General features: G+C 36.8%; 1 protein-coding gene across 5 annotated transcripts in view; it reads right to left on the bottom strand.

Annotated features, from left to right (window-relative positions):
* The window catches only part of msi (RNA-binding protein musashi), a 109,971-nt gene that overhangs the window by 78,441 nt on the left and 13,932 nt on the right, over positions 1-17,598 (bottom strand). The window lies entirely within an intron of this gene.

Here is a 17,598-nt window from a genome sequence, read left to right as displayed (position 1 = left end):
TTTTCCCTTCCACCGCATTTCACTTCAATTAAACTATCAAACTCAATCAGCCGAATCAAAGTAGATTAAGTTTGCATTTATTGTTTCGACTGGTTGGAGTTGGACAGTATTAAAAAAGTAATTTACTTAAAAGTCAAGTTTAAAAGAAATGACAGCTTGACACTGGGCTTAGTTTTGGATTATCTGCAGTTGGATATTGAATTTCAAATAAAATTATACAAAGGCTTGATAAGTCTACGTTGCTATTAAATGTTATTAATGTGAAGGTGTTGACTAAGCTTCAGTTTATTTATTAAGATTATTAAGATTTATTAATCAAATCAACTAGCAATAAATCAATATTAAAATTTGAACTACAATTATTTTATAAATATTTAGATCCAATTATTTTATTAATGTTCCTACACCTTTTTTATCAACTCGACCTACGTAACATTTAGCATCGAATATAAATAATTATGAACTTATCACGTTATGCGTCTGTTTTACTACCCAAAACCACAGTCAAGTGTTTGCCTTATAGCCCCCTCAATAAAGATAAGCCCACCCAAATGTTGAGAGATCCGAGTTGATTGACAAATAAAACTCCTCACAAAGGTGGCACAAAACAGAAAACAATCCACACACTTGGAGGTGTCGGTGATGGGCTTTAAATATTGAGTGCGTAAATAATAAATATTAATCATTAGAGCCCGCACTCATTGACTTTAATAATTGAATCGACTCGGATCCGAAATAGGCATTTAACTGAAACCCGGACCTGGCACGCAACTATAGGTACATATATATTTTTTGTCGGCCCAAAGCTGTCAAAAGTGGTGTCGGATACCTTATAATTTTCAAATTTATAGTTACCTTTTCCACTCGCACATACTCGTATTTTTGGCTAAATGGTTCGGTAATGTTCTAATTACGTGGGCGCGTGTCTATTTTATCATGCCGCCGAATCAGTTGCTATTATTTATGGTGGGGCCCCCAGACCGTAGTTCAGTTCGATGTCAGTTTTGGGACAGTTATTGTTGGGCCTGACAATGGTTCATGTTCATATCGGGAATTAGTAGTTGGAACATGTTCTGTATTTGATTACCAGGCTGTGCGGGGCATTTATAATTGCTGTGTGTTTTGGTACTTTACACACTTTGGGTGATAAATTGAATTTACCTCATGATGGAAGTTGAATTTTTCGGCGAAACAAAAGTGAGTATTCAATGGAAATCAAAAATAAGGAAATGGAAAGGAAATACAACAATTGTTTTGGTTTTTACGTGACGTTATTGGTAAATTAAAAATACAATACAACCATAATCCCCGAGATTTACATATAAAGTTGTATTATTTGCGTGATTCCCCAGATCTTTGACGTCATAAAAACACAGTTTAAGGTTTTTTCTAGCCAAAAATTTAGCAACACCATATCATGTATAATATTTTAAGTATGAAATACTTTTTAGGCCGAAAATCTTTGGCATCTTTTGCTGAGTTTCATTTAATAGCGCGTCATTCATTCAATCCGACAGATACATTATTCCCTCGATAGCAAAAAAGCTCTCACGTGGCCAAAGCCACCGTCAAATGAAATGCGAAACTTATAGCGAAAACTGGGGAAAATAGCGCAAGTCTCAGACTTAGTCTACCAAATGCTCAAAGACAATGGCGTGCCTGTCACATATCATAAAGAAACACGGCCAAACTATTTCCATATAAATCGCATGGGCCGCAAAAAAAACACAGCGAGAAAACAAAAGTGAAATTTAATACCCTGCCATAGTTTACATGCCACAAAACGAGCTACTTTCCACTCGAATTACGAAAAGACGAAAAGTGCAAACATCTGCTGGAAGGCAAAGTGTCGGGTGTTGAATTCCCTACCCATCCAAATCCATCCATCCATCAAATGCGTGGAGAATGAATCCAAATTACAGGTTTCAGTGATAAATGTGCAAACAAAATTGAATGCAAGCAAAGATTTTCCACTCAATTGCCAGCCAAATGCCAAAGTGCCACGCCAAGCCTTGATTGCAGCATTCATGGTCTTTGGCGGCTGCCAATCTGGTCACACAAAAAAGTCCAAGATAAACGAATACTTCAAACTGTCAACGCCGAAAACGTGTCGAGTGTCATGGGAAATGAATGAATACATAAATAAATAATAGTAATCTTTGGTGTGTCCAAGCAGAAGAGTATAATTGCTTATGAAAATATTTTTCTACTCCAGCTGAATCCTCTACAAATATTTTCCTTACTGTGCGCCATTTTCCCACTGGCCATGGGATCAAATAACGCGAGCTTTAAGAAATTAGCATAACAAAGATAACAAAAGTTGATTTATTAATTAGTTTCAAAGTCGCACACTTCTTGGCAAATTAAATTCAAATTAAAAGACACATAAAATACTACAAAAGTAGAACAAAATGGGCGACAAACAATGATATCAATCAAGCTGAAAAAACTAAATAAACATTAACCAAAACCGAAGGCAAACTAAAAAGCCTGTTTTTCCCTCAAAACAAATACGTTAAATAAAAACTAAAAGAAGTGCCGACAGAAATGTTTTACAAATGGCGAAAACATACAAAACATGAAGTGTAAAATAAAAAGAATGTATACAAAAATAAACAAATGGTATTGCACTAATTGATTGTTGAATTTTTGTTCAATTTTTGGGATGGCAAAGAAAAAACAACAAGCAAACCAATTAGTTGGCTTTATGGGGTCAAGGGTTCACATCAACCACACACATCACAGCAACGGGGAACAGTAGCCAATGAAATGTTTTGAAAGCATTGTGGTCAATCAGGTGAAGTTTAATAAAAAGTAGGTCAAATGAACATATTTTTAAAATGTTAATAAAATTGAAAAACTCATTTAATGCTTGTGTAAAGCCATGTATGTTTAAAATTGATTACAAATACCTCAGTTTTAATTAAAACACGTACAGATTGTCCCAATGTTGCTTTATTCAAAAGGTGGGGATAAAACAGAATTTTGTTAAAAAATTTAAGGTACATAAAACTCATTAAAACCTTGGTTTTAGTTCATGTTAATTACAAATTAATATAAACTATTGTTTAAACGGTTCTCCTGTAAAGAACTTGCTTCACTATTGATTCAAAACTACTTTTAATAATTTATAGCATACTTTTATGTACCTTTTCAGGAGATTTGAGATCATTGACAAAAAAAATATATATTTCAACGAATAGAAGGTATCCAATTCATGTTCTATAAATTTGCATTAATTGTGTTTATCTCAAGCAAATATTTATTTATCTTCATAATGCTTATTTATTTGCAATTTAGTGCAATTTAATAATGCTCACATATTTTTCCCAAAAACAAAGAAAACACAATTTGCATAAACAAATGTCAGACGAGTCGTTCGGCAAATAAAAAAATGCCAAATTAAATCATATAAAACAAACCGACAAGATGGAGGGCACAAATACACATACTGCCGCGTAAATACATATAAATATGCGAATAAATGCCAAAGGAGGTGGTAGCTGGGACCCAGATAAAGCCGCCAAACTGAACAGAGTGTTGTCAAAAAAGACAGCCGACGGAATAAGAACAACAGTCAAAATCCCCATAGAAGATAGGTGGATGTGGAGCCTACCTCCTCTCCCAGAACTCCGCCCATTACGTGCCGACAGGGCAATAAATATTTATACATACATATATATCAACATATACATGTATATATGAGGGTTTTTGAAAAGCCGTAAGGCATTGAAATTTAAATGCACAACGCATAGCTGGAAAAAGGAAAACGGTGGGGGATTTCGCAGAGGTATGGGTAAAAACACATGCAAAATGAGTGAGCACACGCAGGAAACGTAACTCACCCCCGGCACCCCTTTTTCCCCCCACAGGAAGTAAGGCAAGAAAGGTAAGTCAACGCGGCGTATTAGCAACGTAATTTAACCCAAGGGCAACCATTTTCAGATATAAATGTTTCTCTTCGCCAAATGGCAAATGCAAATTGTGTACATTTTGCACAAATTTATGCCAACATTTGTATTTATTTTTAATTTTATATCAGAATCAATCAAGCGGAATGGGTGACGGCTCCCAAATGGGATTGCTTTCTGATGTTACGATGGTGGCGGCGCCCCGCACGAATCATATATATCTTTACAATACTAAGCTGCCTTGGGGCCGCCCGCACACACATAAGTTTTAATTATAAGCCTGCCACAGGATGCATAAGAAATCCCGCTGGAAAAAGAACAGAAACAAAAGAGAAGCGAAGGGAATGTAAAGGAAGATTGGCAGGCAGCTGAAGTCCTGGCTCAGGTAGCACTTGGCAAATCCCTCTAAGCACACCTTAAGTACTACATAATACTCGATACATACAAGCAAAAACGTATATATGCACTGGAAGAAAATGGGTATTCACCTAAGCATGTAAAGTAGAAGAAATTTTAGAGAAAAGTGGAAATAATTTGCCTTTTACTATATTTTTATAAATAGTGCCCGTTTTATAATACAAAACATGGTTTAATATATTATGGATTTATTTTCCTTTTTAAATTCCAAGTTTTTTAAATATTTTTCCTATTTTTCCCGCAATGTATATATTTATTTGGTAAGCTTTTGCGGGAGTTTTTTGTTCCTTTTCTCAAGAATTTCCCCAAAGATTCGGTCCAAAGGATCAAGAAGGAACAGCTGACGTCAGAGCGCCAGACAAAGGCCTCCGCGGCACTCGGTGGCTTAGTCAAAACTTTTTATGCTTCCCCAAACCTGAGACAATAATAAAAACCCATAAAAGACGGATAAGCAATGACGGGGATCAAAAATCTGAAAACTAGCATAACAGCAGAAGCCAAAAGACGAATCAACAACAAAAGCTGAAACATATACAGTTGCCGAAACTAAAATAGCTACTGACAAACAACTGGAGTTCCATTTTACGACTTGTTATGATGCCTAAATATGGTTGACGACAACAACAGGACTAACAACTGTTAAGAAATTGCGTCGCCAATAAGTCTGGACACTCGCCCTGGGACGAGGATTGCTTCTCATCCGAGTGGACTGAAATTTATTTGCTTTCTGCGTTGTTCTTGCTGTTGGCGTTGTTGTCATCAGGAGCCTGAGCTCCTTGAAGTAGGCAAAGAAAAAACCTTTCAAAACGGAAAACCATTTTACACAACTCAACGACTGGGAAATACACTAAGATTTTTGTTCAATTTAGCTGAGCAATGTGTAGATTAAAGGGAATTATATTGAATTCAATATTTAAAATATAAGTATGAAAATTAAATTAAAATTTTATGAAATTAAAAGTGCTGCTGGTAGTTGAAAAAATTCAAAAAGGGATAATGAAAGCAACTAGCTTCCCTCGGTGAAATTATTTTAAAAATTCACAAAATATTATTTACCACAGAAATCAAAGGCAGAATGACGTTTTGAAGAACATAAAAAACTGTTATGAAATGTGATTTCCGTATGACAAGAATCGTATTTCAACAGAACAATAGTGAGTGGCGTGTTTCCCAACCAAAATGGACTAAGCAAAGTTTTCCAAAGCCCGAGAAAAAAAAACGAAAAATCCCCAAAAAATCAACCCCCTAGCGGCGATGCCGATGAAGACTGCGACGCCACACGCAATCCCCTCTACAGGGAGTTGTGCTCCAACCCCAATCGCGAGCCATACCATCACCATCACCCGCCGAACCGCCCAGTGGGCCCATCCTTGTGCTGATTACCTTGGCGTTCGATGCCGACGACGATGCCGTAACAGTTGCCGCTTGGTATTTTGGTATTTTACGAGATTTACGGCGGCGGCGCTGCTGCCTAAATATATGCTAGCTAATTTTTATTCAAATATATATGGGGATGTGGCAGTGTGTGTGTTCAGCTTTTGGGAATATTTCGTGTGCGCAATAAAAATTAATGGGCTCGTCTGGCGCTTCTTTTATCCTTCGGTTCGCTTTGGCTCGTCCTCTGCATTTGACGTTGATTTTAGTTTCATTCCCCTGACTCCCTGACTTTGGACGGACTTTTATGGCCGGCTCCGGCTCCTTGAGGTTTAAGTGCAGATAGATAGATACAAATACGACATGGTAACCGAGTTCCAATGAATGTTGAACGTTAATTGCTCTGGTTATTGCGATCCCTAGAGGTTTAATGTTGAGGAAATCACAGGACATGCAAACAGCCGAAAAGAATCTCGGGTCTTTCTGTGTTCTGTCTGTTTTCGGAAATCAATCAATGCACTAGAGGCTTCCACATAACTCCACAAAAGCCTTTTTTGTGTGCCCAGGCCAACAAATGGTTAACAAAGCCCTCGGGCAAGGACTCTTCCGTTTCCTGGCCAAAAAACCTAAAATAGTAGTAACCTTTTAGTCTTCGATTTTTATGGCCACCTGGGCAGGTGTGTACGAAAGCATTTGAACCTGGTTATTATTGAATATTATCCGGTTGCTGCCACAGGTTTGCCGCACGTGATACGGTTTTATGTGCCATAAGACATCTCCTTCATAAATTGTGGTTTGAGGTCGGCTTCATATTTAGATTGCACTTGCCCCTCGAGGCATAAAAAGGTTTTAGTTTACAAATCACTTGTAATGGGTATATAGATTAAAATAATAGCTATAAGCTTTTAAAGAAAAATGAATTTATAGAAATATTTAATTTTAACATTTCAATTAAAACTATTTTTATTTAAAAAAAAGGTGTTAGCAAAAATCTTAAAATTATTAATAAGCTCTTTTATGTAATCTATTTCACCTATTTTATGAATTCAAGAAATTTAAATTTAAATAAACTTAGTTTTCTCCATTAAAAGTAACACATTTAACAACCATTATGATTATGCTTCCGAAATAGAGTATGTCATAGTTGGATAATAAAATGTGTGCTTCTTTTGCTATTTATTTGACATATAAAAAGCTGCCATTGCCGCTTTCTAAGCCGAGTGCACACGGCAAACATTTTATGGCTTGTTTATTGTTCAGTCGGAGGCCTTGGAGTGAGGTGGAAAAAAAGGTGGAAAGCTCTGGAGAGGATCAGGCGACTTTCGTATTTATACGCATTTTCTATGTTAAACCAACATCAAACCCACAGTAGGGGAGTGTAGGGTAAGGTGACGAACGATTCGTTTTTTGAATGTAACTTTTGTAAAAATCAATATTTTTCAAAAGTGTAAACGCAGAAAGTTGCTTACATCTACTGAGCATATCCCTGTAAAATTCGAAATTCGAAATTCCAATGCAGCTAAATCCCACAGCGTTTGGCGTCAACCCTACTTTTTTTGCACTTTCAAAAGTTGTAGGGTAATGTGACGAACGATTTGTTCTTTAATGTAACTTCTCCAAAAATCAATATTTTTTAAAAGTGTAAAAGCAGAAAGTTGCTTACATTTACTGAGCATTTTTCTAAAAAAAATTGGATTCGAAATTTCAACGTAGCCAAATCCCACAGCGTTTGGTGTAAACCATCCTTTTTACAAACAAAAAAATACATTTTTTATATATTATTTACGGAAAGGTTATTTTCGATACGGAAAAGAAAAAATTAATAAGATAACACCCAAACTTACCAAAAAAAATGGTCAAAGTGCAAACTTTTTTTTAAATTAAATTAAACTGACGTCACTATTAAAAACAACGATAAAACTGCAGCAGTAAATGTTATCTGGTATTATTATATTTTTTTTACAAATAATCAACGATAACAGTTAAAATTCTTGAATAAAAAAAGTTCGTCACAATACCCTACAAAAAGTTCGTCACGATACCCTACAAGGTAGACTTGGAGCAAAAACGGTGTCACTCTCAAACGGCGCAAAAGAAAAAAGCGCGAGGTACCAAAAACTGTTGATAAAGATCTCATGTATACGTGCATATATTTGCCTGATTTTATTTTCCACTCATCTTTGCTCTGGCACTGCTGAAACACAAGTAAATTGAATGGGTTTGCTAGTTTGCGCACCACATTTTTCGCGAAAATTACCTCACGAACAAATTACGGGACTTCTTATTAATATTACTATAAATACATTGTCGACACGATAAGGGGAGACGACTACATTTATTTGGAATTTTTGTCGTGACGTCATATATGAGATTCGACGAGTTCGTCACATTACCCTACTCGTCAAATTACCCTACACTCCCCTAGTTATTTGTGGGCTTTTTATGCTTTTGTTGATTTTTTATACATTATTTTTATGTCAACGGAATTTGTTTATTGTTTATTTTTGCGCCCCCCACCCATAAGCACACATGGTTGAATTTTTTTTTTTGTATTTTGTTTTTCACGGTTTCCAAGCAACCCCACTCGGTCGAGTCCTTCGAAATGGAAATCCTTTAAGTCGGGCGTCAGAAAATCAAGCGAAAAACACGCCAGTCAGGCAAAAGTTTTGACCTGCCACTGCAACGCAGATATGCGGAGTTGAAACTCATTAAGAAGAACTTAGACAAGGTCTGAGTGGAAAATAAAAACAAAATCCATTTGAAACTCTCTCTCGCTGCAACAATGAAAAATTGTTGGCAGCCATCTGAGGGCCTTGTAGGCGTGTTCCTTAGTTGGCCCGAAGTGCCTTAGGCCATCTAAACTGCGCCAAAAGCCACTCGAAGGCCCGGCTTTGGGCCACTCGAGAGTTGCTGCTGTTTGCGGCTCACAAGTCCCACTGTAGTGGCCGCAAGAGATGCTGCCAAGATATGATTTTGGACCATGGCGTGGGAAACAATCCCCCAGCTAACTGCGCCACTAAACGATCACAAATCGCCGTGTTAAATGTTAAAGGTAGCTAGAAAATTGGTTAAACAAACATTGAAATTATCACATAAGCGGTAGATTGGTTTAATTAATATTTATTTTTTGTAAGATAAGGAAGTATTATGTTTGCTATTTTGACTGAATGAAAACATTTAAAAAACACTATTTAATATTTAAAAAAAGTATTGAAATAAATATCTAAAATATATAAACTGTTACAAAATCGTGTTTTCGCTGCAGAACTAATACATATCATAATATCTAATAAATGCCAGCGATAAGAATGTTTCTATCACAGTAAATTATGTTAAGAACTTCAAGGTTTATCCTGACAGCAACTTAGACAAAGATTTTGTTTTAGTTTTAAAGCGTTTCTCATTACATGAATGGCGACGAGCTAAAAGTTTACAAGATTTCAAGTGGTTCCCTCACCAAAAGCGAAGAACTTGTCGCCGGTCAGGCAGATGTTCTATGTGGAAAATAATAAACTTGCTTGCTAATAAGAAAACTTTGGGGAGACCTTCGGAGCAAACTTCCGAACAAAGGCAGCAAGCGCAATTGCTTCAACCAATTTTAGAAAGTATAACAAGAAAGTATTATCGATGCTGACAGTTCTGTTTTTTATGGCCGCAACGAAACAAAAAAACTGACCTTTGTTAAAAGTGTCAACGCCCACACAATGCCACTCATTAGGGCCCTACTTCATTTGACTATCCATCTCTGCGACGGGCAAAATATGTTTTTGCCTCTTTTTTCGTCGACACTGTTTTATTTTTTCCTCCGTAGTTTCGGCTGCAATTACGCAGCTGGCAAATATTTACGCAGACAGCAGCCAAAGCTGTTGACAGCTGATGGTCGCCGACGCCTTAATGTCTCCCCGCTCAAAGCAAAAACAAAAACGACGAAAAAAAAATAAATAAAAATAATAACTGGAGAATATCAGACAACTGACAAAAAGTCCGAGAGGTGTAAACCCGCCTCAGCGACCCATCACGCTCCTCAGGCGATCATTAATGGCTGATAAAAACCAAGAGAGACCCCAAACTCAGCCACAATCATATATCATTTTAAACGAAAAAAAAACGTTTTTTTTGATATTTATGTTTGGGTTTGACAAAGTTAAATGTTGGGCATAAAGTTGGTCATAACTCATTGGGAGAGGGTCAAGCAATGAAATGCAAGGACTGGGGAGAAAATGCTCCAAAATATAATTATATAATAATTTTATAAACGATATTAGACAGGTAAAATGGCCTGAAGTTGTGCCAAAAATATTGCCTTACTAATATTTGGAGTCAACGAAGTAAGGGAGTAAGGGAATACAAATTATAAAGTTTAATTATTTTACTATTTTAATATGGAATTTTTAAGTTCGTTTGTTAAAATAATTTATATACTTTTATATAATTTGTAAGTAGAGTAAGAAAAATAATATTTTAGCTACAACTTAACACACGAATGATAAAAAATACAAATCTGTATCCACGCCGGCACAACACTTCGTATACGTAATGTGACCTTAATCGATAGTTCGCATTTGCTTTTGATTTATGTGAATCATACCTGAAACGAAAGAAAAAATATTGAAATTAATTAAAAGCTTTCAAAGAGGTTGAGTTATTTTCAGAGTGCCACGCACTTAACTAATTAACTAACTCAAAGCTAACTGCAGCTATCCTTACACAATTCGTTACCTCAAAATAAACCTTTTCGGCCGCTTTTCTGCTGCTTTGTGCCCATTACGTCAAGCTGCCAAAATGCCAAAACTGTACACTTTGGAGAGTTTTGCAACATTCTTGGCTACCAATCCCAATGATATGCAAATGAAAATTGACCAATTGACCAGATGCCAGATGGCCGGCTCACCGCATTTCCATTTGGCTTGGTTTCGGGCATCAAAGATGCAAAACTGCAGATGCGGCTACTTTGCAACGGCGTTTGGGCCTTCTGGACAGGATTAGGCCAAGTGTCCGAGTCTGAGTTGGCAAATGGTAATTGATTCGCTGCTCTTAAATCTGTCAAACCTGTCCGGCCTGCTCCTAAAATGCCTCCTCGCTTTGGGACAATTTAATTAAGAATTTTGTGTCTCTTGCCCGCAAGAGTAATTAATTTTTTATATTTTTAAGTGACCTGCCTAAGTGTCGCCGGGGAGTTGTGCTGGAATAATTTTACGATGCCGTAGCTCACAACATATATTTTTCCTAATTGAAAGGGATTTTTATCAAAAATATTTAAAAATTTTTTTGAATGCACGAAATGCTCAGTTATTTATTTATTTTTAACGATTTTTATTACACACAATAAATAAGAAATATTTTATGGAATAACTTATTTTTTTCCAAATTTTTTTTATATTTCTGTAAATATTATTTAGCGAAATGAGTTTATACATTTTTGTGAACTTACATTTTAAATTCGCTTTAAACAAACAGATAAATCCCTAACCAAAGTCTCTCTCTTTAAGCAAACATCCCGAAGAGCATTCAATTTTCGTTGGCTTATCCGAAATGCCATCCATATTTAAAAGCCTGCCTTACCCTTTTGTCAACCTGGGGGAATTTCCCAAGCAGGCAAGGCGGACCAAGTGGGCGGCTGATTGTTCGGGGTGGGCGTGGCCGTGGCAGGACATTATGAAAAGACGTCACCTGCCTGGGGGACATTTTGCCTGATTGAGTTCCGCTCGCTCCTTTCTGCTTTCTCTACCGAAGGCTGTGGGGCTGTGTTTCTGTGTTCTGGGGGGCTTTGCATATTTAATTAAAATTGTAATTGATTTTGTGTTATGCACGAAATTGTGGGCCAAAATGCGTCTGTTTTTAATTTGATGCCAGCCAGCCCAATGTCCCAGTGTGCCTCATAATTTTTCAGTTTTCAGTTTGCTGGCACAGATTTGTTCGCTCTCCTTTTCCCGCCGCCGCCGTTGTGGCTTTCCTAATTTGACTTTAGCAATAGAATTTCATGGCAATCTCAGGTGAGATTGGCCTCGTTGCGGTTGGCTAATGGTGGCCAAAAGGAAACAAAAAATTGAAAGGGGTACATTTTTCGGCTCTGTGTATTATTACGTCAATGTTTTGCATATGGATGGTAAATGTATGTAATCGTTTTGCCTCCTGCCAAAAGCTGCAGCTTAGAACGAGGTTCATATTGATTTTGTGAGACTGAGAAATTTACTTTCGTTCTCGGATATTACTCATACGCCACCGGGGCCCACGCCAACCGAAAAAAAACTCCTTCTCTCTTTTTTTGCAACAGCAGCCCAGGCTTTCGGTTGGTGGAAATCAATTTTCATGTCGCCTGTCAAAAGCAGGTTTTTCCCTTTGTATGTTTGTTTGCGTGGGAAATGTCGAGGGCCCGAAGATTCGGAGGTGTGTGTGTGTAAAAATAGCAGCCAAGTTGCTCTTTTTTCTGTCGCGTCACGATTTGTGAGTTTTCCACTCGAATCCATTTCGTTTATTAATTATTGAAAGGATAGATTCCGAATGCCAAAGCCAAAGTGACCCAGTGAGCGAGGCCCACAGAAACATGAAACTAATTAGTTTTGCCATAAATTCTGCTAATTAAACCATTAAAGCATAATTACGAATTATCTTTCGGCATCTAAGCTCGACAAATATTTCACACGAAACACACCCATAAACCGAAATAACATGGCAAAGATTTTGGTCACCATTGACCTTTCCCCAAAACTGCGCAATGATGCATCAAACTAACAACCTAGCTAAACAAACCGACTAAAATAAAATACAAGATAAATACAGCACAAGCATATTTGTTTATATTTTACAAAACTAGAAGAGAAAAACAACAATAGCAAAAAAACAAAAAACCACACACAAAAGCAAACAACATGGGGCATTATCAACAGATTTGGGTTTTCGGTTTTGCGATATGATAAATTGCAAACCGAAAAAGAGCAACAACATGTTGATTTTCTGTTTGATTTTTAGTACATTTAGCAGTAAATTGTTTTTTCACCGAAGGTTGACATTGTTTTTTGTTATCGTGGGCTTGTATTTTTTCTGTTGGCTTATAAGTGCGGGTGTGCCAAATGCTTTTGTAAGTGGATTTAAAAGAGGCTTAACCAACAATCATGAAGGCTATCAAAGATACCACGAAATAATCCTTAACCTTTTAGTGACTGTAATTTTAGCTAGAAAAATGTTGGTTATACTGACAGGCTGATTTATAAATACATATCCAAGTTTCTTAAAAAACTCCTTATGGGTAAAACTTGCACTTGAAACTCCCTAAAATAAAAACTCAGCTTGCTCAACTTGATTATAATAATAAAAAGCAAACTGTTTGCGAAATAAAATTTCCAAATGAATCACTGAAAGTAAAAACCAGAAACTCCAAACCCATATAAGTTTATTAAGCCATAAACAAATTCTTTCAACTCCCACACACTCGACAGAAAAAGCTGGAGTGCAATTTATATTTTTTTTGTTTTGTTGCAGGAAATGAAAGTCAGTGTGTACGGCGAAAACCCAACGATGTGAAATAATTTATTTAATGCGACATTATTTTTGCCACCAAATAAAGACAACGCAAACGGCGGCAATAACAATAATAATAATAAACCCCGGCCATTTACGGGCAGCTTCCATTTATATAACTCTGCAAGCAGACTCAATTGGTCGCCGGAGAAATGTAATGCTTAGATCCGATTCGATCCGATACCCTGGTATTTTCATTTCATGATCCGCCAAACGCAGGAAGAGTTTTTGGCCCCGGGGCTGCGACCACATTTCAAGATCTTCGACTTAATGCCAGGCCAAGAAACAATAACAACCAGGGCAGTTTGCTGCTCCACTCATTTGGTTTTAATTTTGCGCTCGTAAATCGAAATGAAAACGAAACGGAATCGAGAGCTGGATTCAGAAAGAGAGACTGAAACCGGTTGAGTTGAGTCGTGGCCAACAGAGACCCAAAAGCCAAGTCAGGCCAACAATTCAAGCTGCCAAGCTACTACAGTGATACTTCCTTAAGAAAGAAATGCCGGCAGTCCCTTAAATATAAAAAATATTTTCCACCAACCTTTCTTCTACTAACAGTACTTAAAGCGAAATAATATAATTTGTGCTTAGAAAAATCTAATACATATTATGTTAGGACCTTAAAAACTATCTTTCTTTCGGAAAACCTTATTAAAAATCAACAATAAAATATTTTTAAAACCTAAAAATATTTATTCCGATACAAAAAATGTTAAAACGCATCTGATTATTTTTAGCCAAGTTTATTTTTACTGTAAAACACATATATAAAGCCTGAACCAGCGACCGGAGATACAGATAAAGATCAGCTCCAACGTTGTGGCAGACAGCCAGCAACAACAACGGCAGCGGACACGTTTTGTGGCACAGCCGGTAAAACAAAAACAAAGCAAAAGTCTCAGCGGTAACAAATACAACAAAAAAAGAGAAAAAGAAGGAAAAAAGTAGAAGTAGACTGGCAGCAAAAGCTGAAACCAGAAACCTGAAATTGTAACGCAATCAATGCGAAAAGGGGGCGTTGCCACGCCCCCATCGCCCAGTCGTGCTGAAAATGAAAATCAACACAGCTGGCCTCCTGCAGATACACAGGAAAAAAAAACAATTATATATTTGATTTAATAATACAAAATATTTACAAGCTTTATTAGTATAAATATTTTGAAATATTTTGAATAATATACAATTTTGATCTTGTTAAAAAAAAGAATATTACATAATTTTGTTCTGTGCAGTGGCTGGCGGTAAAAGGGGGTAAGTAAGGGGAAGTTGGGTGTTCGGGGTTAGTTGGGGCCAGCAGCAGTCAGTTATAAGTTGCAGCGGGCTTTCGTTTTTTTTATTTTACCCATTTACTGTGGCGTTTTGTTTTTTGTTAGATTACCGCACGCAATCGGCGGATAACATTTTATTCACACTTCTCTACGAAGGGGATGCGAATAGTGTGAAAGGGGTTGGATGGTGTGATACTGAGGAGGGGCGTTGAATCGGGATGCAACTGTCGATATGTCGGAAATTGTCAAAGCTCGAAAAAGCGACAACGGCGACACGTAATTTCGTTTGAAAGCGAATAGCAGTGCTGTACAGGAAGGGGCTTAGTGAAGGAAAAAATATGTTGAAGATAGGATAAGGGAATATCGAAATACAGAATTTTTTTAAAATTTCTTACAATGTGCAAAAATGCCTAATCCGAGGTCTTTTTATTATAATTCAAAATGTTATGAAGCAATTTTTTAAAAATTCATTTATAATAAATTCTATTTATTTATATTTCACTTAACTTTTAAAACCATTAAACTTATAATTACCATAAACGTGTTACGAGTGCAAGACGTCAATCATGCATAATACTCATTTTTAGCTGCATGTTTAATCTTATTATTACTAAGCCCTAAGGGCACTGCAATTATTGTTACTTTCTTAGCGTTGAACATTCCATTATAATCGGTTTCATGGGAGATTTCGTTGCTTATAATATTAACAGAGACCTCGTCAATAAACAGTTGGCTTTAATAGAAAAAGTTAAGTTATAATATATATAAAGTTAAGTTATAAATCCGAAATAAATTTTGGTTAGGTACTGAGAAACTCGCTAGCTTTAACTAAAGCTTAAATTTTCCAGATCATTTCGTGAGCTCATAAAAACAACTTCAAAAAGGAAAACATTTCGTCAATACTCATTTTTCTCTCGCTCCCATTTGAAAAACGTATTAAAAGCCACCAGAAAATGGGATTTGACTTGGCGAAAGGAGCCGCACACACCGAAAATATAAAAGCAAACAGGCATTGCCCACTTTTGGAGCCCCTTTGTGTACGTGTGTTTTTCGAGTGCTCGTGTGTTTTTCACGCTAGGCCGAGTTTTTTGGCAATTTTGTTTGTATTTTGTGCAGCTCCCAGTCGCTTTGTTTTGTTTTTTCGTTTGCCATTTACCAATTTCTTTGTTTATGGCCGCAACACGTGTTTTCATTTCAATACACACGCAACGGGAGAGGCGGGGAAAACCGGTGGGGGGTGGTGGAAATGGGGAAGTTTTATGTCTATGTTAATGAAATGGTAATGGCCCTTCGGACCCATTGGGGGGCTCTCTTCCCAGGCTCCAGATAATTAAAGCCAAAGCCACCGGACGATTGTCATTGCTTTTCAACTGACCAACCAACTAAGCAAAGAACCGAAGGTCGTTGACTGTTCAAACATAGAATTGTTTACAGATGCAAACGGGGATCTCAGACTCGGACTTCGCCCCGGTTTCAAGTCCCAAACGCCTCTATCGCCGTCGAGGCATCAAATTTTGATTACCACTGGGTAGCATTAATCTCTTCCGCGGAAAGAAGAGAGCTGGTCGGAAATTAAGCAAATAAATAAAACTTGAGTGGAATCTACGACGATTGCCTGGAATGGTTTTCTGTTCTCACAATAAACCAGTACATACAGAATGGGAATTTGGAGAGTTGGATTCTAAAGGCGAAGGGTTTGAAAACCAAGAAGAATTCTCTGATAAACAAAATGAATAATAAATAAAAACAAGAAAGGAAGCTACCTTCGGCCAGCCGAAGCTTATATACCCTTGCAGATAAAGTAATACTCACTCGGTGCAGTTCTAGGGAATTTTTGAATTTTGTTTTTAAGTAGTCAAGAATTAAAACGCCTACTTCCTACAAATTAACAATAATTTTCTTATATATGTTTGAACATTCCTATGGGAGCCTTAAGATATAGTGGTCCGATCCGGCTCGCTCCGACATATGTACTACCTGCAATAGAAAGAAGACTTTCGGGAAAGTTTCATCGCGATAGCTTTAAAACTGAGAGACTAGTTCGCATAGAAACGGACAGACGGACAGACGGACAGACGGACATGGCTAGATAGACTCGACTATTGGTGCTGATCAAGAATATATATACTTTATGTGGTCGGAAACGTCTCCTTCACTGCGTTGCAAACATCTGACTGAAATTATAATACCCTCTACAAGGGTATAAAAAAGCTTGCAACTACGAATTATTTTCGAATTTCGGTTTTTGGATTCCAATTTTTATATCAAAAGATGTCCTTTGCACAGTGATGGTCAGCTAAAAAGTCTCCTCCTTTTAATATGTTTTTATTATTATATTATTGACATTTAATAAATGAGTAAGCACAATTTTTTCAATTTTTTTACGAGATTAGTCAAATATAATTTTAAAAGTAAAAAATTTAAAAAATACTATAACCTTTCAAAAAAATATTTCGTTGAAATTTGCATTCCACTTTAGATTTTGATACGCAGTATCTACCTACCGATTAGAAAACCAGAAGTCTGTACTAACCAACTAATTCAATTCGATTACAGCCAACTTTTCACTTTCACATGAAAAGCCTGGGCTACGGACAACAAAAACTAGTTATTTGCCGGCTATCTCAACACGAGGCTGAAATTATGTGGCAATTATGTGAAAGTGAAACCCATTGTTGGTAGGATGTTGTTGCAAGTAAAGCAAGTTAAGTGCTTTGGGATTAGCAGTTTAATTGGCTGCAATCAACTGCTTGCTCTCAAGATAAATAATATCCTGAGTGCAGAATTTTGATTTTACACTCATAGAAATTTTCCGGTAAAATCGCCCTAAAAACAAGGAAAATCGCCCTAAAACGGGGGTCAATGGCGACTAGGCAACAAAATTGGGGCAAATTACCCTAAAAATACGGGTGAATTTGTCATACATTTAGGGCGATTTTTCGTAGATCTAGGGCGATTTTTCTATTTTCAAAGCTAATTGCCCTAAAAATAGGAAATGAGACCCTTAAACTAAAGGCAGTTTCCTTTAAATCCAGGGCGATTTTTCTGGACTTATAGGCGAATTGCCCTGGAAATCGGAAAAAATACCTTTAAACTAAAGGCAGTTTTTT

Source organism: Drosophila takahashii, chromosome 3R, assembly GCF_030179915.1.
Source record: "Drosophila takahashii strain IR98-3 E-12201 chromosome 3R, DtakHiC1v2, whole genome shotgun sequence".
Taxonomy (NCBI): domain Eukaryota; kingdom Metazoa; phylum Arthropoda; class Insecta; order Diptera; family Drosophilidae; genus Drosophila; species Drosophila takahashii.
This window is presented reverse-complemented; position numbering and strand designations above follow the sequence as displayed.